This window comes from Oncorhynchus mykiss, chromosome 5 (assembly GCF_013265735.2).
Source record: "Oncorhynchus mykiss isolate Arlee chromosome 5, USDA_OmykA_1.1, whole genome shotgun sequence".
Classification (NCBI taxonomy): domain Eukaryota; kingdom Metazoa; phylum Chordata; class Actinopteri; order Salmoniformes; family Salmonidae; genus Oncorhynchus; species Oncorhynchus mykiss.
The window spans coordinates 63,717,386-63,744,947 of NC_048569.1; the positions used below are offsets into that span (position 1 = coordinate 63,717,386).

General features: G+C 43.6%; 1 protein-coding gene across 1 annotated transcript in view; it reads right to left on the bottom strand.

The window, feature by feature from the left end:
* lingo3a (leucine rich repeat and Ig domain containing 3a) overlaps window positions 1-27,314 on the bottom strand; it is a 41,080-nt gene extending 13,766 nt beyond the window's left edge. Inside the window, exon 1 of the mRNA XM_021603822.2 lies at window positions 26,509-27,314. The gene's annotated coding sequence lies outside the window, so the exon portion shown is untranslated. The remainder of the gene's footprint in view (window positions 1-26,508) is intronic.
* Between the last annotated feature and the right edge of the window lie 248 nt (window positions 27,315-27,562).

The window sequence follows — 27,562 nt, forward strand, 5'->3', positions numbered from 1 at the left end:
ACCAGCTCGGAAACCAGATTGCACAGCGGAGAAGGTACGGTGTGATTCGAGATGGTCAGTGACCTGTTTGTTGACTTGGCTTTCGAAGACCTTAGATAGGCAGGGCAGGATGGATATACTTGTGTCATGCACAAAGTAGATGTCCTAACCGGCTTGCCAAAACTATAGTTTGTTAATAAGAAATTTGTGGAGTGGTTGAAAAACCAATTTTAATGACTCCAATCTAAGTGTATGTAAACCTCCAACTTCAACTGTATATAGTTCACGGTTGTCTGGGAAACTTGCAGTATTAAAGCAGAGAAAATATAATCTCCTTTTGTAGCCTCGGATTGCTATTAAGTTATAGTAGAACATCATTTGGAAAGTACTCTGTCATTGAAAAGCACTTTCATCAAGTACCAAATGTAATGACTTTGAAACATCCATTACTCCATGGCCCTTGATGATCATAGCAAGTGGATTTTTGTCAAGCGCTCTGATTGTTTAAGTATTCATGGCATCTGTTCAACCACGCTGATATACCTTCATTCCATTTCCTGTCGAGGAATTATAAACTAAAATATATTTCATCGCTTATTACGTTTGCAGAATAATTGCTCATTATTCCAGGTAGCTAAATCTTTAGCCAGAAATAGACATGATGACATTGAGGATGAAGAAGTGGATATTTATAACTGCATAAGGCTGTCCATTGATTTCTATCAGGGGGCCAGAGTGCACTGTACATTGCAGGACTGTATAGATTGCTTGGAGGCAGGATGGTGAAGTGGCTGCCACAGAGTGAAGGTGAGTGTGAGCTGCCATCTTGCTTGGCATTCACCCTTCCTTGGCTGGCCTCACTGCCCTGTCAAGATCCATCCCTTCACCCGGGTCGGGAATTGCCTGTGGGATTCACTTGGCGTAGATGCAGAGATGGGGCATATGAGGCCACTAACACTTGATTACACACATTCACAGACTATCAGTCCCATCAGCACTCGCACTCACATTCACACTCATGCACAGATGCATAGTCACTCACACTCGTACGCACCCTTATGACACACATACACACGTATTTCCCTATGCCTCCATCTCCTGTGCAGTCAGCGTGACTGTGACTGTTCCCTCTAAAGGTCAGTGTCTGTAGGCAGAGAGAGAACACACAAGGTCACAGGCAGAGTCCTTATTTGCAAACACATCCATGTTGTGCTAATGAAGGTGGGTCTCTGGAATCCCAGAACGCCACAGAACATGGCCTCTGTGTTTCCTGTGCTTTGATTGGCGCAACAGACAGTGCAGTGACACGTAACAGGCTGTGTAATCCGGATGAGACCCACAGGCGTTCTGTGTCCTTCTCATCACCTCCATTAGGGTTTCTCTGACTCTCCATCCTTCAGTCTATTGCTTTCACTGCAAGCATATCAACCAGGGCAATTAAGCACAATTTACAGGAGTCAATGAGCATCCGAGAACGTTACGGATGGTTCTTCCTTTAGCTTCTGTCAGTAAAGTGAGAACTGTGAGTCAGATGGTGAGGAGTCAAACAGAGAGTCAGTGACATGAGCATGCACATTTCTCAAACGTCTATGATGATTGGCAGGCTAGTGTTTCTGGCCATCCAATACTGCATTCAAAATCCAAACTCCTTGAGGAAGTGCTCTGCCAGAGGGAGCGGTGTATAAATTGACAGTAATCCCTTTCCTCTTGCCCGGCCAAATGGATTCAAACTCATTCATCACTCAGAAGCAGTGGGAAAGTTTAATAGGCCATGACATCTCCAGAAGAGAAGGTCCAATTAGATGTTGAAGTGAGAATTGAGAGAATGCTGAGGTAGGTAGTTACAATGAGACAAGGAGACAGCCAAGACAGTGTAGAAATATGTCTGCTGCTCATCCATTAGCTTTATCAAGCTCAGCCATCCGTGCTGTGTAGGAGAAGACTACCTAACAGAGCAGACTGGTCTCATAGACTAGACGTAGGATAGTAAACGTAAATCCGGGACACTCAAATTACACTGAACAAAAATATAAATTCAACATGTAAAGTGTTGGTCCCATATTTCCTGAGCTGAAATAAAAGATCACATCCCTGTTAGTGAGCATTTCTCCTTTGCCAATATAATCCAACCACCTGCATGCAATTGGCATGCTGACTGCAATAATGTCCACCAGAGCTGTTGCCAGAGAATGTAATTTAAATTTCTCTACTATAAGCCACCCCCAACTTAGTTTTAGAGAATTTGGCAGTTCGTCCAACCGGCCTCACAACTACAGACCACCTGTAACCACGCCAGCCCAAGACCTCCACATCTGGCTTCTTCATTTGCGGGATCGTTTGAGAAAAGCCACCCGGACAGCTAATGAAACTGTGAGATTGCACAACTGAATAATTTCTGCACAAACTGTCAGAAACCGTCTTAGGGAAGCTCATTTGCATGCTCGTCGTTTTCACCAGGCTCTTGACCTGACTGCAGTTCGGCGTCATAACCGACTGTTCCAGTTCCTGTCAATATCCAGAAACTTCGCACAGCCATTGAACCTTCCACAGGCCACAATCAACAGCCTGATCAACTCTATGTGAAGGAGATGTCTCGCGCTGCATGAGGCAAATGGTGGACAAATTGACTGGTTTTCTGATCTACGCCCCTACTTTTATTTTAAGGTATCTGTGACCAACAGATGCATATCTGTATTCCCAGTCATGTGAACTGTAACTCAGTAAAATCTTTGAAATTCTTGCATGTTGCATTCATATTTTTGTTCAGTGTAGTATGACATGTTCCGTTTGGGTATGGTTACATAAGATAGACGGTTACTTAAGGCAAAAACTAAAGGAGCGTGGTTGGTTGAGGTAGATGGGTGGGCGCATAACGCAAACGTCTAGCTGTGTGTTCAAATCTCATCACGGACAACTTCAGCATTTTAGCTAATTAGCAACTTTGCAACTACATACTACTTTTTGGGTACTTTGCGATTACTTAGCATGTTAGCTAACCCTTTCCCCAACCCTTAACCCTTTTAGCTAACCCTAACCTTAATCCTTTTAGCTAACCCTTTCCCCAACCCTAACCTTAACCCTTTTAGCTAACCCTTTCCCCAACCCTAACCTTAATCCGTTTAGCTAACCCTTTCCCCAACCCTAACCTTAATCCGTTTAGCTAACCCTTTCCCCAACCCTTAACCCTTTTAGCTAACCCTAACCTTAATCCTTTTAGCTAACCCTTTCCCCAACCCTAACCCTTTTAGCTAACCCTAACCTTAATCCTAACCTTAACCAATAACCCCCTACTCATTCCATGGAGTGCCGAGTGTCCGCGGGTTTTCACTCCTCCCTTGTACTTGATTGATCAATTAAGGTCACTAATTAGTAAATAACTCCCCTCACCTGGTTGTCTAGGTCTTAAATGAAAGGAAAACCCGAAAAACTCGCAGACACTAGGCCCGCCATGGAATGATTTTGACACACTTGCCTTGAAGTTGACGTTACCCAGATACCTAACGTTAGCCACCTAGCCAAAGTTAGCCACCTAGCCAATGTTAGGCCCAACAAATTTGGTATTCGTATCATCATACATTTAACAAATTCATTAAATGTTGTACATTTAGCAAATTAATAACATATCATACGAATTGTAATTCATAACATATCATACAAAATGGATGATGGACATCCACAAATTAACATACCATACAAAAAGTAACATGTCATACTAAATGGAGTGGTTCGGATTTACATCCATAGCAATGTGAAATGCTCTTATACCACGTTGAACAGAGCTATGGGGCATTTCCATCTGAAAGGACAAATTCATAGGAGCGTGTCAAATATAGGTGTCAAATGAAAGCGAAGAGAGTCTATATGTTGGAGAAATGAAGGTATATATACACATTTCAACCACTTTCCATCCTAAACATTTGGAATAAGAAAAGGCTTTGATTTCTGGTCAAACAGATGGAAATGGGGTCTTAGACAACATCTTGCTGTACCAGAAAAAAGTTTTCAAAAGGTATTAGAAATACATCAAAACACAATAATGTAGAAGACCCCTACCAACTAAATATACTGCAAGAGAATTTGCCAGTATGTCCAACCGGCCTCACGAAAGCAGACCACATGTAAACACATCAGCCTAGGACCTACACATCCATCTTATTCACCAGCGGGATCATCTGAGACCAGCCACCCGGAGAGCTGATGAAACTGAGGAGTATTTCTATCTGTAGTAAAGCCCTTTTGTGGGGAAAAATTCATTCTGATTGGCTGGGCCAGGCTCCCAAGCTCCCACTCAAGTGGGTGGGCCTATTCACTCCCAGGACCAGCCACGGCTGCACCCCTTCCCAGTCATGTGAAATCCATAGATTAGGGCCTAATGAATTAATTAAAATTGACTGATTTCCTTATATGAACTGTACCTCGGTAAAATAGTTGCAAGTGTTGCATGTTTGTTCAGTACATACATACATACATGCATGCATGCATGCATACACACACAGTTGAAGTCTGAAGTGTATATACACTTAGGTTGGAGACATTAAAACTCGTTTTCAACCACTCCACAAATGTCTTGTTAACAAACTATAGTTTTGGCAAGTTGGTTAGGACATCTACTTTGTGCGCGACACAATACATTTTTCCAACAATTGTTTACAGACATAGTGAAATAATCTATCACAATTCCCGTGGGTCAGAAGTTTACACTAAGTTGACTGTGCCTTTAAACAGCTTGGAAAATTCCAGAAAATTATGTCATGACTTTAGAAGCTTCTGATAGGCTAATTGACATCATTTGAGTCAATTGGAGGTGTACCTGTGGATATATGTCAAGGCCTACCTTCAAACTCATTGCCTCTGCTTGACATCATGGGAAAATCAAAAGAAATAAGCCAAGACCTCAGAAAAAAAAATTGTAGACCTCCACAAGTCTGGTTCATTCTTGGGAGTAATTTCCAAATGCTTGAAGGTACCACGTTCATCTGTTCAAACAATAGTATGCAAGTATAAACACCATGGGACCACGCAGCCATCATACCGCTCAGGAAGGAGACGTGTTCTGTCTCCTAGAGATGAACGTACTTTGGTGCAAATAAATCCCAGAACAACAGCAAAGGACCTTGTGAAGATGCTGGAGGAGGCAGGTACAAAAGTATCTATATCCACAGTAAAATTAGTTCTATATCGACATAACCTGAAAGGCCGCTCAGCAAGGAAGAAGCCACTGCTCCAAAACCGCCATAAAAAAGCCAGACTACGGTTTGCAACTGCACACAGGGACAAAGATTGTACTTTTTGGAGAAATGTCCTCTGGTCTGATGAAACAAAGATCATCGTTATGTTTGGAGGAAAAAGGGGGAGGCTTGCAAGCCGAAGAACACCATCCCAACAGTGAAGCACAGGGGTGGCAGCATCATGTTGTGGGGGTGCTTTGCTGCAGGAGGGACTGGTGCACTTCACTAATTTTCTATAGGATTGAGGTCAAGGCTTTGTGATGGCCACTCCAATACCTTAACAATGTTGTCCTTAAGCCATTTTGCCACAACTTTGGAAGTATGCTTGGGGTCATTGTCCATTTGGAAGACCCATTCTCGTCCAAGCTTTAACTTCCTGACTGATGTCTTGAGATGTTGCTTCAATATATCCACATAAATTCCCTGCCTCATGATACCATCTATTTTGTGAAACCATCTATTTTGTGAAGTGCACCAGTCCCTCCTGCAGCAAAGCACCCCCACAACATGATGGTGCCACACCTGTGCTTCACAGTTGGGATGGTGTTCTTCGGGTTGCAAGCCTCCCCCTTTATCCTCCAAACATAACAATGGTCATTATGGCCAAACAGTTCTATTTTTGTTTCATCAGACCAGAGGACATTTCTCAAATGTACGATCTTTGTCCTCATGTGCAGTTGCAAACCATAGTCTGGCTTTTTTATGGCGGTTTTGGAGCAGCTTCCTTGCTGAGTGGCCATTCAGGTTATGTCTATATAGGACTCATTTTACTGTGGATATCGATGCCTTTGTACCTGTTTCCTCCAGCATCTTCACAAGGTCCTTTGCTGTTGTTCTGGGATTTATTTGCACCAAAGTACGTTCATCTCTAGGAGACAGAACGCGTCTCCTTCCTGAGCGGTATGATGGCTGTGTGGTCCCATGGTGTTGTTACTTGGGTACTATTGTTTGGACAGATGAACGTGGTACCTTCAGGCGTTTGAAAATTGCTCCCAAGGATGAACCAGACTTGTGGAGGTCTGCAATTTTTTTTCTGAAGTCTTGGCTTATTTCTTTTGATTTTACCATGTCAAGCAAAGAGGCACTGAGTTTGAAGGTAGGCCTTGAAATACATCCACAGGTACACCTCCAATTGACTCAAATGATGTCAATTAGCCCATAAGAAGCTTCTAAAACCATGATATAATTTTCTGGAATTTTCCAAGCTGTTTAAAGGCACATTCAACTTAGTGTAAACTTCTGACCCACGGGAATTGTGATACAGTGAATTGTAAGTGAAATAATCTGTCTGTAAACAATTGTTGGAGAAATTAAGTGTGTTACAACAAAGTAGATGTCCTTGTCCTTAAGACATTTGTGGAGTTGTTGAAAAACAACTTTTAATGACTACAACCCACGTGTATGTAAACTTCTGACTTCAACTGTATATGACACAAGTCCAATTATTAAACTTAACTGAGCTCTGAGGGATAATTATTTATTCTCAGTAAGATCTGTATTCCAGTGCTACTTGTACATACAATGCATTCCAACATTGTAATAGCCCATTATAAGAGAAGAGGGATTTAGTCCTTATAATGAAGCCTCAAGGGGGCCGCCAAGAAAAAGCTAACCTGGCATTTACTATGGTAACCCAACGTGATAAGGTCGGCTCTCAGAGTATGAAATTCAAATAATGTATGTGAAATATGGCTGATGACCCGTTTCCCTCTGAAGTGACACGGGATTTCACTCAGATGAATTAAACACAGAAGTTGTAAAACACAAACTCATGGCACATAATCAAATCAATAATCAAATCAAATTGTATTTGTCACATACACATGGTTAGCAGATGTTAATGCGAGTGTAGCGAAATGCTTGTGCAAACTCATGGTACATAAGGGAAATACATACTGTAACACTTCAAAATAAACAATATACAATACGATCTCACTCACAACAGCCTTCCACATAGATTCTTATATATCTCTACTGAATTTAAAAGCCATTACTTGAGAGAATCGAAGTACCTTTGAAGTGAATGGTATTTCACTGCTCTATTTCCAACTGGCAGAGAGGTTTAGTCTCCGTAGAGGACAAGATGTCTGATTGGTATCAAGGTCAATTCAAAACAATTTCAAGCAAACTATGTCAAAAACATACTTTCTAAAGAAAACCGGAGTGATGTGAAATCAACATCTTGTCCAATGATGGCACATCTTGATTGGTTTGTGGGACACAGTGGTCCTGCAGCAGACTGGCCACCTGCAGCCCTGACCTTGGGTGAGGAGGGTGGGCGGAGGGGGAGAGAAGGAGGAAGGGGTAGGTGGCAGAAGGGCAGAGTGGAGGAGTAAAGGGCAATAGTAGGGACAGGAGAGAGGGAGTAAAGGCCAACAGGAGGTGGACATGGCCTCAGGGGGCCCCAGGGGTCACCACTGTACCAGAGTGGCTTAAAGACTAGGGCTAACCCTGGGCTCTCATCCCCAACAACATAGAGAACACCCGATACTCCAGCCCTCACACACCTGAAAAGGTCTCTCACAAGCTGCTGGTGCAGTAAGACTCAAAAAGTATAGCAGAATAGGTCACGTGATTCCCCTCATGCAGTAGCCTAATGCTTGTTAGCTCAAAGACAGGGCAACAGCTTGAGATACAGAAGGCTATTTTAGTATATATTAGATTTTTGTTTGTTAATCTTTTGCACAACAATGATTCCTTAGAGGATTTTATGGACGTACAAAATTATTATTTTTTTGCTTCGTCTTTGCTCTTCAGATAATGTGATCCATAGAAACCTTTTTATTTTTTTGTTAATAGTGCAGTTCAGACAATAACAACTACTACTACTGACCAAATCAAAAAAATTGACACACAAATCTAAGGCATACTGAGAATGATTATCATATACTGTTATTGTGATAGTCCTATGTTCTATGTTGTCCATATTTAAGCCTGGGCATGTTTGCCTGGTTTACTTCAGTGTACTCGGTCTAATCCTGTGGTGTTCTGGCCGCCCGGCCCACTCTGCCTCCTACACCCCTGGTAATCTCACCGCTTCCAAGACAGGCGGCCTTTGGGTACAGCTGGCAGCCTTGGAGGCTCTCTAGGAAATTGAGACCACACAGAAAGCTGTCTAAACACCGGAACAAAAGGTTAAACATCCCAAATGGTTTCCCTGCTATGCTGTCTGCAGCCTCCACCTCAAGGTTTTAGTGACAGGACAGTTTGGGAGAATTACATTGGAGGCAAAAAAAAATGTATCCCTCGGGGAGGGAACTCACCTGACCCAATCACAAGAGACATGTAGCACTGTGAGCCTAGTCTGCGGGGAGATTGGTGTGTGATGTAAACTGTTTGAACTGGGTGGAGCTGAGGGCACGTTTGGACTGCCGCTCTGACATTGCTCGTCCATATATTTATACATTCTTCATTTTACTTCGATTTGTGTGTATTGTTGTGAAATTGTTCGATTTTACTGCACTGTTGGAGCTATAAACAAAACTATTTCGCTACACCTGCAATAACATCTGCTAAACACGTGTATGTGACCAATAAAGTTTGACACGTCCAGTCCAACAGGCAATTATTGTGATACAGTTGTAATGAAAATAGTATTTTGATTTATGTTTGTTGACCATAAAAAGAAGGTCCACTTCACAGACCAACATTGATGTTACATTTTGCTATGAGGTAATGTTGTTGGGTAATTTATTTCTTTAGTGAGCTATTCTCTGAGTGTTAATAATGTCTATTTCTTGATAAAGCCAAATAATGAGGGGTTTCATGCCAATGCTATTTGGCAAGATTACGCTAATTACACTAATTGCTAATGCAATTAAGAGCCACAGAAAACATTGGCAATCTTCTTCACGGCGCATAGGGAGGAAAGTCTCTCATCACATCATAGAAAATGAACTGGTGATACATCTACAGATATAATTACTAGCCCATTGCACTGTATCTATAACATTCTTAGCCAAATACACAAACGAGGGGAGACGATATTCCAGAGGAGAACCCATCTGGTAAAAGGGCTCGAATTCAAATGAGCTATTTTATCTATTTAACCTTTTTTTAACTAGGCAAGTCATTGAAGAACAAAATTCTTATTTACAATGACGGCCTACCAAAACGCAAAAGGCTTCCTGCGGGGACGGGGGCTGGGATCAAATTAAAATATAGGCCAAAACATACACCACGACACTACATAAAGAGAGACCTAAGACAACAACGTAGCGTGGCAGCAACACATGACAACACAGCATGGTAGCAACACATGACAACACAGCATGGTAGCAACACATGACAACACAGCATGGTAGCAACAAAACATGGCAGCAGCACAACATTGTAGCAGCACAAAACATGGTACAAACATTATTGAGCAAATACAACAGCACAAAGGGCAAGAAGACAGAGACAACAATACATCACATGAAGCAGCCACAACTGTCAGTAAGTGTCCATGATTGAGTCTTTGAATGAAGAGATGGAGATAAAACTGTTCAGTTTGAGTGTTTTTGCAGCTTGTTCCAGTTGCTAGCTGCAGCGAACTGAAAAGAGGAGCGAACCAGGGATGTGTGCGCTTTGGGGACCTTTAACAGAATGTGACTGGCGGGTGTTGTATGTGGAGAATGAGGTCTGCAGTAGGTATCTCCGATAGGGGGGAGTGAGGCCTAAGAGGTTTTTATAAATAAGCATCAACCAGTGGGTCTTGTGACGGGTATACAGATGACCAGTTTACAGAAGAGTATAGAGTGCAGTGATGTGTCCTATAAGTGCGTTTGTGGCAAATCTGATGGCCGAATGGTAAAGCACATCTAGCCGCTCTAGAGCACCTTCCCCTGCCAATCTATAAATTTGTCTCCGTAATCTAGCATGGGTAGGATGGTCATCTGAATCAGGGTTAGTTTGGCAGCTGGGGTGAAAGAGGAGCGATTAACGATAGAGGAAACAAAGTCTAGATTTAACTTTAGCCTGCAGCTTTGATATGTGCTGAGAGAAAGACAGTGTACCATCTAGCCATACTCCCAAGTACTAGTATGAGTTGACTACCTCAAGCTCTAAAGCCTCAGAGGTAGAAATCACACCTGTTGGGAGAGGGGCATTCTTCTTACCAAACCACATGACCTTTGTTTTGGAGGTGTTCAGGACAAGGTTAAGGGCAGAGAAAGCTTGTTGGACACTAAGAAAGCTTTGTTGTAGAGCGTTCCGGGGAGGGGCCAGCTGAGTATAAGACTATCATCTGCATATAAATGGATGAAAGAGCTTCCTACTGCCTGAGCTATGTAGTTGATGTAAATTGAGAAGAGTGTGGGGCCTAGGATTGAGCAGTGGCTGAGACAGGAGATTTTCTGACTTCATTCACTGCACTCTTTGAGAGAGGTAATTAGCAAACCAGGCCAAAGACACCTCAGAGACACCAATACTCCTTAGCCGGCCCACAAGAATGAAATGGTCTAGCGTATCAAAAGCTTTGGCTAAGTCAATAAAAATAGCAGCACAACATGACTAAGAATCAAGGGCAATGGTGACAACATTTAGGATCTTGCAGTGACACATCTATAACCTGAGCGGAAACCAGATTGCATACCAGAGAGAATACTATAGACATCAAGAAAGCTGATTATTTATACTTGTACATCTGTATTTATTTCTCTTTTTTTCAACCAGGTAGGCAGTTGCGACCTGACCAAGATAAAAAAAAAGCAGTGTGACAAAAACAACAGCACAGAGTTACACATAAACAAACGTACAGTCAATAACACAAAATAAAAAGAGAAAAATAGAAAAATCTATGTACAGTGTGTGCAAATGTGGAAGAGTAGGGAGGTAAGGCAATAAATAGGGCATAGAGGCAAAAGTAATTACAATTTGGCATTAATACTGGAGTGATAGAAGTGCAGAGGATGACGTGCAAGTAGAGATACTGGGGTGCAAAAGAGCAAGAGGGTAAGTCATATTATGGGGATGAGGTAATTGGGTGTGCTATTTACAGATTGGCTGTGTACAGGTACAGTGATCAGTAAGCTGCTCTAACAGCTGATGATTAAAGTTAGAGAGGGAGATATAAGACTCCAGTGTCAGTGATTTTTGCAATTTGTTCCAGTCATTGGGAGCAGAGAACTGGAAGGAAAGAAGGCTAAAGTAAGTGTTGGCTTTGGGAATAACCAGTGAAATATACCTGCTGGAGCGCGTGCTCTGAGTACTATATTTTGTAAATGACATTGCCAAAGTCAAGGATCGGTAGGATAGTCAGTTTTACAAGGGTATGTTTTTTTGTTATTTTTTTTACCTTTATTTAGGCAAGTCAGTTAAAAGAACAAATTCTTATTTGATGGCCTAGGAACAGTGGGTTAACTGCCTGGGGGCAGACTGACAGTTTTGTACCTTGGCAGCTCGGGGGTTTGAACTTGCAACCTTCCGGTTACTAGTCCAACACTCTAACTAGGCTACCCTGCCGCCCCAATTGGCAGCATGAGTGAAGGAGGCTTTGTTGCGAAATAGGAAGCCGATTCTAGATTTAATTTTGGATTGGAGATGCTTAATGTGAGTCTAGAAGGAGAGTTTACAGTCTAACCAGACACCTAGGTATTTGTAGTTGTTCACATATTCTAGGTCAGAACCATCCAGAGTAGTGATGCTAGTCAGGTGGGAGGGTGTTGGCAGCAATTGGTTGAAGAGCATGCACTTAGTTTTACTAGCATTTAAAAGCAGTTGGACGAACGGAAGGAGTGTAGTATGGCGTTGAAGCTCGTTTGGATGTTTATTAGCACAGTGTCCAAAGAAGGGCCAGATGTATACAAAATAGTGTTGTCTGCGTAGAGGTGGATGAGAGAATCACCAGCAGCAAGAGCGACATCATTGATATATACAGAGAAAAGAGTCGGCCCGAGAATTGAACCCTGTGGCACTCCCATAGAGATTGCCAGAGTTCTGGACAACAGGCCCTCCGATTTGACACACTGAACACTGAGAAGTAGTTATTTGAGAAGCCAAGGCTATTGAGTCTGCCGATAAGAATGCGAGGATTGACAGAGTCGAAAGCCTTGGCCAGGTCAATGAAGACGGCTGCACAGTACTGTCTTTTATCGATGGCGGTTATGATATCGTTTAGGATCTTGAACGTGGCTGAGGTGCACTCATGACCAGCTCGGACACCAGATTGCATAGTGGAGAAGGTACAGTGGGATTTGAAATGATCGGTGATCTGTTTATTAACGAAGATTTTAGAAAGGCAGGTCAGGATGGATATAAGTCTGTAACAGTTTGGGTCTAGAGTGTCCCCCCCTTTGAAGAGGGGGATGACCGCGGCAACCGCGGCAACTTTACAATCTTTGGGGATCCTAGACAATACGAAAGAGAGGTTGAATAAGCTAGTAATAAATCAAATCAAATTTTATTTGTCACATACACATGGTTAGCAGATGTTAATGCGAGTGTAGCGAAATGCTTGTGCTTCTAGTTCCGACAATGCAGTAATAATCAACAATAGGGGTTGCAACAATTCCGGACGATAATTTTAGAAAGAGAGGGTCCAGATTGTCTAGCCCAGCTGATTTGTAGGGATCCAGATTTTGTAGCTCTTTTAGAAAGTCAGCTGTCTGGATTTGGGTGAAGGAGAGGGGAGGGGGGGTGCTGCAGGGGGTGCTGAGATGTTGGTACGGGTTAAGGGTAACCAGGTGGAAAGCATGGCGAGCCGTGGAAAAATGCTTATTGAAATGATCGATTATCGGCCTCCCAGGTGGCGCAGTGGTCTAGGGCACTGCATCTCAGCACTAGCTGTGCCACCAGAGACTCTGGGTTCCCAGGCTCTGTCGAGACCCAGGCTCTGTCGCAGCCGGCCGTGACTGGGAGGTCCGTGGGGCGACGCACAATTGGCCTAGCGTCGTCCGGGTTAGGGAGGGTTTGGCCGGTAGGGATATCCTTGTCTCATCGCGCACCAGCAACTCCTGTGGCGGGCTGGGCGCAGTGCACGCTAACAAAGGTCGCCAGGTGCACGGTGTTTCCTCCGACACATTGGTGCGGCCGGCTTCCAGGTTGGATGCGCGCTGTGTTAAGAAGCAGTGCGGCTTGGTTGGGTTGTGTTTCTGAGGACGCTTGGCTTTCAACCTGCGTCTCTCCCAAGCCCGTACGGGAGTTGTAGCGATGAGACAAGAAAGTAACTACTAATAATTGGATACTACGAAATTGGGGAGAAAAAGGGGGTAAAAGAAAAAAAAAGATTGATTATCGTAGCTTTATCGGTGGTGACAGTGTTTCCTATCCTCAGTGCAGTGGGTAGCTGGGAGGAGGTGCTCTTATTCTCCATGGACTTCACAGTGTCCCAAAACTTTTTGGAATTAGTGCTACAAGTAGCAAATTTCTGTTTGAAAAAGCTAGCCTTAGCTTTCGTAACTGACTCAGTATATTGGTTCCTGACTTCCCTGAAAAGTTGCATGTCGCAGGGGCTATTCGATGCTAATGCAAAACGCCACAGGATGTTTTTGTGCTGGTCAAGGGCAGTCAAGTATGTGGTGAACCAAGGGCTATATCTGTTCTTAGTTCTACATTTTTTTGAATGGGGCATGCTTATTTAAGATGGAGAGGAAAGCACTTTTGAAGAGCAACCAGGCATCCTCTACTGACGGGATGAGGTCAATATCCTTCCAGGATACCCGGGCCAGGTCGATCAGAAAAGCCTACTCGCTGAAGTGTTTTAGGGAGCGTTTGAAAGTGATGAGGGTTGGTCATTTGACCGAGGCAGTGATCGCTGATATCCTGGTTGAAGACAGCAGAGGTGTATTTAGAGGACAAGTTGGTCAGGGTGATATCTAAGAGGGTTCCCACATGGTTACGGATTTAAGGTTGTACCTGGTAGGTTCCTTGATAATTTGTGTGAGATTGAGGGCATCTAGGTTAGATTGTAGGACGGCCGGGGTGTTAAGCATGTCCCAGTTTAGGTCACCTACAGTGCCTTGCGAAAGTATTCGGCCCCCTTGAACTTTGCGACCTTTTGCCACATTTCAGGCTTCAAACATAAAGATATAAAACTGTATTTTTTTTGTGAAGAATCAACAACAAGTGTGACACAATCATGAAGTGGAACGACATTTATTGGATATTTCAAACTTTTTTAACAAATCAAAAACTGAAAAATTGGGCGTGCAAAATTATTCAGCCCCCTTAAGTTAATACTTTGTAGCGCCACCTTTTGCTGCGATTACAGCTGTAAGTCGCTTGGGGTATGTCTCTATCAGTTTTGCACATCGAGAGACTGAAATTTTTTCCCATTCCTCCTTGCAAAACAGCTCGAGCTCAGTGAGGTTGGATGGAGAGCATTTGTGAACAGCAGTTTTCAGTTCTTTCCACAGATTCTTGATTGGATTCAGGTCTGGACTTTGACTTGGCCATTCTAACACCTGGATATGTTTATTTTTGAACCATTCCATTGTAGATTTTGCTTTATGTTTTGGATCATTGTCTTGTTGGAAGACAAATCTCCGTCCCAGTCTCAGGTCTTTTGCAGACTCCATCAGGTTTTCTTCCAGAATGGTCCTGTATTTGGCTCCATCCATCTTCCCATCAATTTTAACCATCTTCCCTGTCCTTGCTGAAGAAAAGCAGGCCCAAACCATGATGCTGCCACCACCATGTTTGACAGTGGGGATGGTGTGTTCAGCTGTGTTGCTTTTACGGCAAACATAACGTTTTGCATTGTTGCCAAAAAGTTCAATTTTGGTTTCATCTGACCAGAGCACCTTCTTCCACATGTTTGGTGTGTCTCCCAGGTGGCTTGTGGCAAACTTTAAACAACACTTTTTATGGATATCTTTAAGAAATGTCTTTCTTCTTGCCACTCTTCCATAAAGGCCAGATTTGTGCAATATACAACTGATTGTTGTCCTATGGACAGAGTCTCCCACCTCAGCTGTAGATCTCTGCAGTTCATCCAGAGTGATCATGGGCCTCTTGGCTGCATCTCTGATCAGTCTTCTCCTTGTATGAGCTGAAAGTTTAGAGGGATGGCCAGGTCTTGGTAGATTTGCAGTGGTCTGATACTCCTTCCATTTCAATATTATCGCTTGCACAGTGCTCCTTGGGATGTTTAAAGCTTGGGAAATCTTTTTGTATCCAAATCCGGCTTTAAACTTCTTCACAACAGTATCTCGGACCTGCCTGGTGTGTTCCTTGTTCTTCATGATGCTCTCTGCGCTTTTAACGGACCTCTGAGACTATCACAGTGCAGGTGCATTTATACGGAGACTTGATTACACACAGGTGGATTGTATTTATCATCATTAGTCATTTAGGTCAACATTGGATCATTCAGAGATCCTCACTGAATTTCCGGAGAGAGTTCGCTGCACTGAAATTAAAGGGGCTGAATAATTTTGCACGCCCAATTTTTCAGTCTTTGATTTGTTAAAAAAGTTAGAAATATCCAATAAATGTCATTCCACTTCATGATTGTGTCCCAGTTGTTGTTGATTCTTCACAAAAAAATACAGTTGTATATCTTTATGTTTGAAGCATGAAATGTGGCAAAAGGTCGCAAAGTTCAAGGGGGCCGAATACTTTCGCAAGGCACTGTAACAGTACAAATACTGAAGATAGATGGGGGGCGATCAATTCACATATGGGATCCAGGGAACAGCTGGGGGCTGAAGGGGGTCTATAACAAGCGGCAACGGTGTGAGACTTGTTTCTGGAAAGATGGACTTTTAAAAGAAGAAGCTTGAATTGTTTGGGCACAGACCTGGATAGTATGACAGAACTCTGCAGACTATCTCTGCAGTAGATTGCAAATCCGCCCCCTTTGTCAGTTCTGTCTTGTCAGAAAATGTTATAGTTATTTATAGGATTCCTTATAGGTGTCCTTCCTAAGCTAGGATTCAGACACGGCTAGGACATCCGGGTTGGCGGAGTGTGCTAAAGCAGTGAATAAAACAAACTTAGGGAGGAGGCATCTAATGTTAACATGCATAAAATGAGAGCACCTGGGGAGTGGGAGTGATGCTGGGGGCTACAGGGCCTGGGTTAACCTGTAGATCACCAGAGGAACAGAGGAGGAGTAGGATAAGAGTACGGCTAAAGGCTAAAAGAACTGGTCGTCTAGTGCTTTCGGAACAGAGAGTAAGAGGAGCAGGTTTCTGGGCACTGAAGAATAGATTCAAGGCATAATGTACAGACAAGGGTATGGTAGGATGTGAGTACAGTGGAGGTAAGCCTAGGCATTGAGTGACGATGAGAGAGGTTTTGTCTCTAGAAGCACCATTTAAGCCAGGTGCTGTCACTGAATGTGTGGGGGTAGAACAAAAGGGCTAGCTAAGGCATATTGAGCAGGGCTGTAGGCTCTACAGTGAAATAAGACAAAAATCACAAACCAAAACAGCAATAGACAAGGCATATTGACATTAGGGAGAGGTATGTGTAGCCGATTATTGACATGTTTTTCCAACACTTTTGATAAACAGGGCAAAATAGAAATGGACCTTTAACAGTTAGAATTAGCTTTATTTAAAGGATGTACCGGGACTGCCTTCCAAGCAATGAGAACCTCCCCAGAGAAGAGAAACAGGTTAAAAAGGTCAGAGATAGGCGTGGCGATGATAGGGGCATCAACCTTAAAGAAGAAAGGTTCTAAACCTTCTGACCCAGATTAAATTTGACCACAAAAACAAAGAGCTCCTTTAGCACCTCTGACTCAGTGACCGCCTGCATGGAGAAACTTTGTAGCGGGGCGGGGGAAAAGAAGGAGGAGCATCGGGGCTAGTCGTATTAGAAGGGGTGGGAGATGAGGAAATGTTGGACAGACAAGGAGGGATGGCTGAGTCAAATAGAAATTCTGACTTAATGAAGTGGTGATTAAAGAGCTCAGCCATGTGCTCCTTGTCAATAACAACCACATCATCAACATTAAAGGACATGGGCAGCTGTGAGGAGGAGGGTTTATTCTACAGGTATTCAACCATTTTCCAGAACTTATTGGGATTAGACCCAGAGAGAGAACTGCTCCTTAAAGTAACTAACTTTGACCTTCCGCATAGCCGGAGTACACTTATTTCTCATTTTCCTGAACGAGAGCCAGTCAGGCTGAGTATGCCGAGCCTTTTGCCAAATGGAATTCTTGAGGTGGAGTAACTGTCAGATCAGGGTCGAACCAGGGGCTGAACCTGTTTTTAATTCTCATTTTCTTTATGGGGGCGTGTTTGTTAACAAAACCACTGAAAATATTGAAAAAATGAGAAAGTCCAAGCATCTTCAACAGAGGGGATAAAGCTGCTTCTATACCAGTTTACAGAGGCCAGTTCATGAAGGAAGCCTTGCTCATTCAAGTGTTTTAGCAAGCGTCTATGAATCAGGACAGGTTGTTTCACTGAGCAGCCATTACAAACATAGGCTGTAAAACAGTGATCCCTAAGGTCATTACAGAAAACACCTGACTAATATCTATCAGGAATGTTTGCTAGGATAACATTAAGGAGAGGAGCCTTTTCTGGGTGTTTGGAGTCATACCTTGTGGGATTGGTAGTAATCTGAGAAAGATTTAGGGAGTCCCATTGCTTTAGGACATGGTCAGGTGGTTTAAGCATGTCCCCGTTTAGGTCACCTAGCAACCAAGCACGGAAGGTGTTCCTTGGTAAAGATTGCCACTCCACCACCTTTGGAAGATCTGTCTTGACAAAAAAGGTTCTAACCAGAAAGGTGTTCAAAACACTCTTTCTTAACCACGTCTCAGTAATGACCAACACATCTGGATTGGAGCTGTGAACCCAAGCTTTCAATTGATCCATTTCAGGTAATAAGCTTCTAGTGTTAACGTGCAGAAAACCCAGGCTTTTATGAGGGCAGAAATCAGTGAAGCAGAAATCAGAGTCTGCAACAGCACCAGTAGATGGGCCAGGGTGTACATGCACATTTCTAGATATCAGCAGCAGTAATACAATCAGGGCATGGCAGAGGACAGGGAGAGCTGTCCTCATTTGAATGTGCATTAGATGGCAATAAGATCATATTGTACAGCGATTTCATCAGGTAACATGAATACAAAACCAGCGAGAGGTGGTTAGAATAGGATGGGAGGCCAGGAGTCCATCTAACCAATAGAGAGTCAGCATCCCAACTGTGGGAACGAACATAGTCTGTCCCACAGTTGGGTAAACAAGCAAGTTCATAGTAAACAAAGCATGCAGGAGTCATGAGGCAAATGGCATAAAGCACAATAAAAAAATATAACGACTTGGGGCTAGCCATAACTTCAGAGTCAGTGTCGCAGACAAGTTGAGTAGGTGTCACACACACTTGGGAGAAACTTTTTTCAGGACAAACTACAGAGCCACGTCTACAGAGAAATCATTCTAAAACGATCTGATATAGCCCCTTGTTACAGAGGGAGAGAGAGGGAAGAAAATAGAGGTGTGGAGAGACCGAGTGACCATGACGAGTAAACAGTTGAAGGAAAGTCAAAAGGAGGGGAGAATAATTTAAATTACAGTTAAGGAAAAAGAGAAGTCTGTAGGATGATATGGCAGAAATTACAAATTGATGGAGAGGAAGCGAACAAAAAAAAAACATTTCCTGAAGAAGGAAAGAATTTGAAAAAAAAACTAATCACAAGAAACAGAGTAAAGGAGAAAGAGGGTTTAAGGGAAGGTGATGAGGGATTATACAATTTGACAGAACCAGGGAAGAAGAGAGAGTAGAAAAAAGGGTTTTGCCGAAGTTGAGGCGCTGCGGAGAGTGCAGACGTTTGTGATTGGATGGGTATTTGACAGGTGCTCTCTCCTGTCTCTCCGGTGTAAATCTCAGCGTTAGAGAAATACTACCCCACTGTGCAGTGGCCTTGCTAAAGTCTGCCTAATGCTCCAGGGAGAGTTCACACTGAACCGTGCAAACGACAGAGGTTCTGAGTTCTCCCTGATGAAAGCTTAGAATGAAAAAATAGAGGGGAGGAATGTGGAAGGATTGGAGAGGAGGGAAAGATAGCAGGGGACTCAGCTGCTCTTTTTTTTAGAGCTTATGGGAGAAAGGGAAGGAGAGAGGGATGAAAAGGGACTTAAGAGGAGGGGAAGGAGGACTCAGCTGCTTGCTCTCTATCCCAGTATGTGATTCCTACCCCTGCAAACTGGGCCGGCCTCCCAACAGGAATAGTACTAAGTGAGATGTATCATACGTTTTTACAATCACATGTCATTTGAATCTACAATATAGATCATGAATGATTGATTATTTGCCTTATAGAAAATGCCACCAAAAGGCCAACAATAGAGTCTCAAATTACAATGGCGACAGTCTGTAGCATGTCTAGCGTAATGATAACCAACAAAATTGAGTCACACTAAACCTGTCAATTGAAATCAGAATTAATTGTAATTTTACTGACCCTGGATTTGGGCAGATGCTAACATAGAGGTCCCATATTCACCTCATAGCTTCCCAAAGGCTTGGGTAGGCAGCATGCCATGGTCTGCTCTGTACAATGAGGTCCCTGGGTAATTGGGTGCTGCACATCAAACACAGATCTCTTCTGACACCACACAGGAATTCACTGGCTTCACTGGAGCTGGGATAAAACAGCATGCTGTATAAACGCATGCAGGCAGTTAGTCTCAAAGAAACCGCACAGCCAAGCACACAAACAACAAACTCCCGACACACAGATAATAGGCCCCTTAGACAATGTTAACCCAGACACATCCACCAATCAGCCTTCACCACACCATGAACGAAGAAAGGCCGCTCCTCATCTGAAGTACGAGAGATTGATTGTTCTGAGATGAGAGCGAGCGATGAGACAGGGAGAGGGGCAGGAAAGACATGCTAGATAGAGGATTGGAGAGGGAGATAGGTTCTGACAGTTTACTGCCATACAACTGGCCAATCTGTGAATCTGTGATGGTTGTGTATTTATTTCTAAGAAAGCTGCATAATTCATTTCAGCCAGATGCATGCTGGAGTGGAGAGAGGCATAGATGCCGCTGCATCCATTTCAACTCCCATGATGAATTCATGAACCAAAGGCGCTCCGTCCTCTTAACCTTAAGAGTGTGGCAACCCGGTGCAGAGAGATGAGTATACCTGTCAAATAGAGAGAACAGTGAATGCCATCCAGAAACGCACCCACAATGCATACCAAATGTTCCTCAGCCCTGCTCGTCAAGGCTCTGAGAGAGGCGACACATACACACACATACTCACCAACAAAGTATTCCCCTCACTCTGTCTGTATACGGAAGTTAAGCTAGCAGTTAAGGGTGTTGGGCCAGGGATTAAAAGGTCGCTGGTTCGAATATCCCCGAGCCGGTTAGGTGAAAAATATGCCCATGTGCCCTTGAGCAAGGCACTTAAAACTATTTGCTCCTATAAGTTGCTCTGGATAAGAGTGTACTAAATGACAATAAAGCTAATGTATAAGCAGCCAGTGAAGTCAAATTCTCATGTGAGTTGACAGAAATATGCAGTGTGTGCACAGCATATCATAGATTCCAGTGCAGGCCTCAATACAATGAAAAGTCCTATCCATGTCTTTCATGTAGTTCAAAGCCTGGATTCTCAGCACTGTATTTCTGATCAAACTTGCTCTGGCAGTGAAGCTGAAAGATCTCACCATCAACTGTCACCAACATGTACAACAGACATTCAATATCTTGGTTCCAAACATCCAGATAGAAATGGAATAGGTCCCTTCCCCTGCAAATGTAAAAAATAAAAAAATAAAAAGTAGCAAATGACCTAAAAATACACTCCAACTCCTGGGATGCTTTTGGAGAGGAGGAGGAGGAGGTCTTTCTTCTCTTCCTCTTGCCGTCGGCTCTTTACATCACATACACATTAACCCTGCATAATGAAGGAAACAACTGGGTTTACAGTTTTCATCATTAGCTCCCCTCGCTGCCACAGCTCTCAGAAATAAAATATAATTTACCCGACTCCCTGCTGCTGGATAGCAGTGTCTGCTCTGCTCTGCTCTCCTTCTTCTGCTGTATCCTCTGCCTCCTCATAACATGATTTGATGAACTGACACATTATTATTTAATGCTGAACAGCTAAAATGTAGCATGCTTCTGAACGGATACCATGATCCCCTGCAATAGACAGAGAGGCTGATTGAGGAAAGTGCGGGTGGATGACTGAGCTCCAGCACAATGTGACTGATCACCCATCTTCACCTGTCACTCACTCCCCTGCTGAACGTTGCCAGTTCCAAGCTCAGTCGGCCCTGTAAACTATTAACTAACGTGCGTTAAATGCTCCATGTGAAAACGGATGGATCCATCTAATGTTAAATACTCCCATTTGCACAGAGCAGCAATCTGTTTAAGGCTGGTTACACAATAAATAGGGTTCTATTATGACTTATAGCCTGGGTCGGGGCTGTGTGTGGGAACAGTTATACAATATAACAGCTATTTTGGGCAAACACTTATAAATCAATCAAATTAAAGCCACCTGCTGGCAAGTGGTGGGCAGACCCTGGGCCGGGTAATCAAACACCCTGTGGACTCACATCAATCACATTATGGCACATTGGTACAACCAGCTTGTGGCTTGTGCGATGACTAGATGATTATTAATCTAATTACATAATTAAAGAGCTGACCCAAACAATAGGTCCACACAGAGAGAGAGAGAGAGGAACCTGAACCATCGTCCCCAAAGGCCCAAGCAAATAGGTGGGATAAAACAGGAATGCCAGAGACGCTATGGCCTATGAGTGATACAGCTACTGTAGTATAGAGCCTGTAGAACTCACCCTGCTGCCCCCACAACCCACTCATGTACCATACCGGAGAGAGATCTGTTTTATGGCCAGAAAGTCACACTATTTCCAGTGAAGCTGCCAGGCCCAGAAAATTCATCAAATCAAATGAGGTGGAGACTGACAAGTATATAAACTCACAGCCCCCTCCTCGTAAAGCTGCCCACTAGGTGATTTAGCGGCTCTGCGGCCACACTCAGTTACACCTAAAGGTTCATGTTTTTAACTGCTAGCCTCTTACACTACCATACCTCTATCTTCTGCCATTTTGTTGACCTTCTGAAAATAACAGGATCTAAGTGTTTCTGAGTGCATTTTAGAAAAAAACAATAACAAATATATTGTTGCTCAATAATTGATATGAAATGTGATGGGAAACCAACAACTAAAAACCTGAACAAAATGACTTGTTCACTCCTCAATATATATTCCAGGCTGTAGCAGATCACATTGACCATGCTACAGAAATAGCATATAGAAATAATAACCAGCTACAGCACATACAGTATACCACTACTAATGAGTGTTCTCTCAGCACCCATGTATAGACATGACTTGTTCACTCTCTTTCATGCCGAAACCCAAAAGACATACAAAGTAATACAAATCCCTGTTTCCGCCTCTCCTCTGTTCTGCCCTGCTATTTTAGTATCTGCGCTGGCAGATGATCTGGGCGCTACAAAGGGGATACAGGCAAACTCATTAGCTCAGATGCCAAATGTAACTACACGGCGGGTTCAAGGGCTCCGCTCAACAAGGGGACCGGGGAAACAGAGGAAATGCATTAGGGTTCGTGGAGGTGACAATTGGATAGGTGCGATATGATGATAAGATTGATGATAGGTCCACCTCTGATCGAACTGAGGAATATTCCCTATTGTTGCAGAATAATGTTACTTATTAGCTTTGGTCACCAGCAGGTAGACATCATAGTACAATACTGAATCAAGTTACATAATGGTGCTAATTCCAATCACTACACCTCTCTTGTACATAGTACACCTTCATAACAAGGCAATGTAGTAAATGAAAGCCCTCACACAAACGTGTAAGACAGGCTCTTTTCAATGTTGTCAATCTGTCTCTTCAATGACTTTCATAAGCTGTGATCCAGGTTTGATGTTCTTAAGGTACGATTGATGTTGCCAAGGGACAGCGCTGCAGTTTGGCAAGGACAGGTCATTCTGAACTTTCATTATGCAACTGAGTGAGTGGGAGGTATATTTCAAGAGTGAACTGTCCAGCTGGACATTTTCACTGTGGCCACTGACATGCCACTAGTAGCCCCTGGGTTGTCCTCCACCACACCTCTACTTGTTCCCTCATTCTCTACTGCAGACTGTGATAGTAGCAGTGCATTAAGCCTGATGACAGGGGATGCATGGGTTTTACTGGCCTCGTAAAGCCATGATGGAACACAATGAAGCTCGGCACTGCCAGTACTGAGGAGATGTAATGTCACATTTGAGCACAGTGGACATCTTTATATGCAACAGCAGGAGATGGCAAAGAACCGCAGGCATAATGGATACATTGCACTCTGATGCATTCTGGATGCCATAAACATTCATTAGGACATTTCGTTATGGATGGACAGGGTTATACTGTGGCTAGATGCTGTTAAACACAATTGACTGAGCTGTATAAGTCCAATAGCTACCGGTGCCCTTCTGTTTCTGAAGAACCAATATCCCATCCAATATCCCATCCAATATCCCATAATAGACCAAGTATAATCGCATCTCATCTTATCTCTCACGTAACAAACATCAGGAAAACCAATAAGGACAGGCATCATCAGAAATAACTCCAGGCATATAGGCAGGTGAATTGGATAGGAGAACTGAACTGCATTCCACCAGCAGTTATTGTTTCGCTTGTCTGTCTGTCTGCCTGCCTGTCTCTCTCTCTCTCTCTCGGTCTGCGTGTCTAGGGAGGCTGGAAGCCCTAGAGGAGCTTCACAGTCAGTCAGTCCCACTAAGCCAGTCAGTCTGATTGTGGCAGGACAGGGAGTCAGACAACACGTCCCCCTCACCGTGATACGCCTGCAGGATCGATCCTGGGGTGCAACCTTCTCTCAAGCCCATGTCCTGGTAATTAAGATCTAATTGTGTGAGGATGAGCAAAGACACAGGCCGAGCAGGGCGGCACAGAGGAAGCAAATAGAGAAGACACGTTTTAGGGACAAGGAGAGAATACCCACCTGCAAAGATAACAAGATCAGATGTCTGTTTTCAAAGGAGCTAGACAATATATTGCTATCACTAGCCGGCTTCCAACCGGTTACTCAACCTTGCACCTTAGAGGCTGCTGCCCTATACACATAGACTTGGAATCACTAGCCACTTTAATAATGGAACACTAGTCCCTTTCATAATGTTGACATACTGCTTTTCTCATCTCATATCTATATACTGTATTCTATTCTACTGTATTTTAGTCAATGCCGCTCCAACATTGCTAAATCTAATATTTATGTACAGTGGGGCAAAAAAGTATTCAGTCAGCCACCAATTGTGCAAGTTGTCCCACTTAAAAAGATGAGGCCTGTAATTTTCATCATAGGTACACTTCAACTATGACATACAAAATGAGAAAAAAAATCCAGAAAATCACATTGTAGGATTTTAAATGAATTTATTTGCAAATGATGGTGGAAAATATGTATTTGGTCAATAACAAAAGTTTATCTCAATACTTTGTTAAATACCCTTTGTTGGCAATGACAGAGGTCAAATGTTTTCTGTAAGTCTTCACAAGGTTTTCACACACTGTTGCTGGTATTTTGGCCCATTCCTCTATGCAGATCTCCTCTAGAGCAGTGATGTTTTGGGGCTGTTGCTGGGCAACACGAACTTTCAACTCCCTCCAAAGATTTTCTATGGGGTTGAGATCTGGAGACTGGCTAGGCCACTCCAGGACCTTGAAATGCTTCTTACCAAGCAACTCCTTCGTTGCCCGGGCGGTGTGTTTGGGATCATTGTCATGCTGAAAGATCCAGCCACGTTTCATCTTCAATGCCCTTGCTGATGGAAGGAGGTTTTCACTCAAAATCTCACGATACATGGCCCTATTCATTCTTTCCTTTACACGGATCAGTCGTCCTGGTCCCTTTGCAGAAAAACAGCCCCAAAGCATGATGCTTCACAGTAGGTATGGTGTTCTTTGGATGCAACTCAGCATTCTTTGTCCTCCAAACACGACGAGTTGAGTTTTTACCAAAAAGTTATATTTTGGTTTCATCTGACCATATGACATTCTCCCAATCTTCTTCTGGATCATCCAAATGCTCTCTAGCAAACTCAGACGGGCCTGGACATGTACTGGCTTAAGCAGGGGGACACGTCTGGCACTGCAGGATTTGAGTCCCTGGCGGCGTAGTGTGTTACTGATGGTAGGCTTTGTTACTTTGGTCCCAGCTCTCTGCAGGTCATTCACTAGGTCCCCCCATGGGGTTCTGGGATTTTTGCTCACTGTTCTTGTGATCATTTTGACCCCACGGGGTGAGATCTTGCGTGGAGCCCCAGATCGAGGGAGATTATCAGTGGTCTTGTATGTCTTCCATTTCCTAATAATTGCTCCCACAGTTGATTTCTTCAAACCAAGCTGCTTACCTATTGCAGATTCAGTCTTCCCAGCCTGGTGCAGGTCTACAATTTTGTTTCTGGTGTCCTTTGACAGCTCTTTGGTCTTGGCCATAGTGGAGTTTGGAGTGTGACTGTTTGAGGTTGTGGACAGGTGTCTTTTATACTGATAACAAGTTCAAACAGGTGCCATTAATACAGGTAACGAGTGGAGGACAGAGGAGCCTCTTAAAGAAGAAGTTACAGGTCTGTGAGAGCCAGAAATCTTGCTTGTTTGTAGGTGACCAAATACTTACTTACTTACTTTTCCACCATAATTTGCAAATAAATTCATTAAAAATCCTACAATGTGATTTTCTGGATTTTTTTTCTCATTTTGTCTGTCATAGTTGAAGTGTACCTATTATGAAAATTACAGGCCTCTCTCATCTTTTTAAGTGGAAGAACTTGCACAATTGGTGGCTGACTAAATACTTTTTTGCCGCACTGTATTTCTTAATTCCATTCTTTTAGATTTGTGTGTATTGTTGTTAATTGTTAGATACTACTGCACTGCTGGAGCTAGGAACACAAGCATTTCGCTACACCCGCAATAACATCTGCTAAATATGTGTATGTGACCAATAAAATTGGATTTGATCTGTTATGACTCCATAACCCCCAAACCTAATTTGACCTGAGGCTGATGTAGAAACAACAAACAGAGCCTCTGAGAGAAATAACAGAAGGGTTGGGATGACACTGATGTGATAGGAAACCGCACAAAAGTCCACAAGGCAGGGAGTCAAAACAGGATGAAGAGACAGTATCCATTCACGTATCTATGACCTAATATGTGGTTTGAGAACCTAATTAAATAATGTTTGTATGCCTTCAGTTAATTACAGGTGAGTGTCAGTGTCGGAGTACCCATTCTTAGTTCTCTCTGTTCGGTGTCTATACTGGGTGCATGCCTGTGTGTGTGGAGCTTGTGTATCAGAGGAAGTTGGCTTACCCAGGACTGGAACTTGACTGGTCCATCCACATTCGCAAACCTGTTCCTCACTCAGCGTGTATGTGTCTGTGCGTCTCTGGTTCCGCGGTCTGTCGGAGAGTGTGTGCTGTACTGTGATGTTGTTACTCCAGCTTCCTACAGCAGTCAGTGAGCCTCCAGCTTCCTATAGCAGTCAATGAGCCTCCAGCTTTCTATAGCAGTCAGTGAGCCTCCAGCTTTCTATAGCAGTCAGTGAGCCTCCAGCTTTCTATAGCAGTCAGTGAGCCTCCAGCTTTCTATAGCAGTCAGTGAGCCTCCAGCTTGTAGCATCAGCAGCTGAGCCTGACTGCAAATCGCTTTGTTCCCCCTCTCCCCCCGCGCTACCTCCCTATCTATAGAGCATCTACTAACTCCCTCTTCCTCTGCAGATAAAAAGGCAACTGAAGTCTCTCTACTCTCTCTGTTCTTTGTGTTCCAGACCCAGAACCTGGATCCCAGTAGGCACGGGGCTTTGTGTCTAGGGGAGGATGGAGCTCTGCCACAGTGAAAGCCTGGATTGGTGGCGGTGTGCTCTTTCACTACGGGAGCATGCGAGTAAATGTGTGTGTAAGGGAGAGATAGCCCTGCGAGTAAATGTGTGCGTAAGGGAGAGAGACAGCCCTGCGAGTAAATGTGTGTGTAAGGGAGAGAGACAGCCCTGCAAGTAAATGTGTGTGTAAGGGAGAGAGATAGCCCTGCGAGTAAATGTGTGTGTAAGGGAGAGAGACAGCCCTGCGAGTAAATGTGTGTGTAAGGGAGAGAGACAGCCCTGCGAGTAAATGTGTGTGTAAGGGAGAGAGACAGCCCTGCGAGTAAATGTGTGTGTAAGGGAGAGAGACAGCCCTGCAAGTAAATGTGTGTGTAAGGGAGAGAGACAGCCCTGCGAGTAAATGTGTGTGTAAGGGAGAGAGACAGCCCTGCAAGTAAATGTGTGTGTAAGGGAGAGATACTGCCGCTACGGCTGCTGCTGTTCAGTGGAACTCATTATGCACTGTTGCTGCCGCTCCACTTCACTGGCTGTTTAGCTTCACAACTT